Below are 1,828 nucleotides of genomic sequence, written 5' to 3' on the forward strand. Positions count from 1 at the left end.
CACTGCAGTTTCAGCATTCTGCAATTATCCAGTTTATTTGTTAATTTAATTATTATCAGCTTCTTTCTGTAATGTGTCATCCATAGGAAGAGGACCTCGGGCTATTCCGCTGAATTCCTTTTCCTCTGTGTCTTGCATAGGATCTGACACATGGTGTGTATATGTGTTAAATCATTTCAGTCACTTCTGACTCTTTGTGACCCTATGGACCATAGCTTGCCAGGCTTCTCTGTCCCTGGGATTCTCCAGGCAAGAATACTGGAGTGGGTTGCCATGCCCTCTGCCAGCAGATATTCCAGACCCAGGGATAGAACCCCTTTTTCTTGAAAGTGAAAGTGAAGTCACTCGGTAATGTCCAACTCTTTGTGACCCCATGGACTGTAACCTACCAGGCTCCTCTGTCCATGGGATTTTCCAGGCAAGAGTAGTCGAGTGGGTTGCCATCTCCTTCTCCAGGGGATCTTCCCGACCCAGGAATTGAACCTGGATCTCCTGCATTTCAGGCAGACGCTTTACCATCTGAGCCACCAGGGAAGCCCTGTTTCTTATGTCTCCTATATTGGCAGGTGGGTTCTTTACCACTAGCATCCCCTGGGAAGCCCTGGCACATGGTAGGTATTTAGAAAATATTTTATTGAATGAATTAGTTAAACCACTAGGAAAACAGAAGACAAGAATGTTAAAGAGTGTAGAATTTATATGGAATTGCATGTTCATGTATGTCTAGGGCAAAAGCTGCAAGGTCTGAATGGAGATTCAGAATCAAATCAAGAGGGCGTTCTCTGCCCTGCCATGGTAATGATTGGACTCTGTCCTGTAGGTGATGTGGATCTATGGGTGGGCTTAAGCAGGGGAAGACACAGTCAGATTTATGGTTTTTAATATTATTTATTTTTGGTTGCACTGGCTGTTCACTGCTTGTGCAAGCTTTCTCTAGTTGCAGTGAGCAGAGGCTCTTCTTCATTGCAGTGCATGGGTTTCTCATTGCAGGGGCTCTCTCATTGCGGAGCACAGGCTGTCAGCACATGGACTTCAGCAGCTGCAGCATGTGGGCTCAGCAGTTACGGTTTGTGAACTCTAGAGCATATGGGCTCAGCAGTATAGGTGCACGGGCTTAGTTGCGCCACAGCACGTGGAATCGTCCTGGACCATTTCTCCTTGACCTATTTCTCCTGCATTGGCAAGCAGATCCTTATCCACTGCACCACCAGGAAAGTCCCTAAATATATGTTTTAAAATGATCAATCTAGCTGTGTGGTAGTAAAGAATCAGAAGAGAATAAGACACGCTGCAAAGGACCAATTTGGACACAGCTGGAGTAATCTGGTTGATAAATAATAAAATCTCTAGGCAAGGCCAATGAAGAAGAAAATGAAGGAATATTTGAAAGGTGTGAGGGAGAAAAAAATGTTTTGATTAAAAGTGGGGAAAGAGGAAACTGAAATGGGAAAGAACAAGAACAGAGAAGCAAGAAACTTAAATGGGTCACGTAGAGCAAAGAAACATGGATATAAAGTGTTCTGCTGGACTTCAGTAAAAATTATGAAAGAAGACCCTCTGAAGATCCTTTCCCCCATAGGAGCCATGAGAACACTGGCAAAATTTGTCAGAATCAACACTTTCAAAACTATGGAAATTACTGGGGGCATTTATTTAAGGAAAACAGCCGAATCTATGTATAAGAAGTTGATATGAACAGTGGAGCTTTAATTTCCCCTATTTCCTTTCTCATTTCTAGCTCCATAGTGAAAGTGAAAGTTTCTTAGTCATGTCCAATTCTGCGACCCCATGGACTGTAGTCCATAGGATTCACCAGGCCAGAATACTG

At 43.5% G+C, this 1,828-nt stretch overlaps 1 non-coding gene across 1 annotated transcript; it reads right to left on the reverse strand.

Annotated features, from left to right (window-relative positions):
• Window positions 1-462: 462 nt before the first annotated feature.
• Window positions 463-534, reverse strand: TRNAF-GAA. The gene has a single exon. It is a non-coding gene; the product is annotated as a tRNA-Phe (tRNA).
• Between the last annotated feature and the right edge of the window lie 1,294 nt (window positions 535-1,828).

The sequence above is a fragment of the Cervus elaphus genome, chromosome 6 (assembly GCF_910594005.1).
Source record: "Cervus elaphus chromosome 6, mCerEla1.1, whole genome shotgun sequence".
Taxonomy (NCBI): Eukaryota; Metazoa; Chordata; class Mammalia; order Artiodactyla; family Cervidae; genus Cervus; species Cervus elaphus.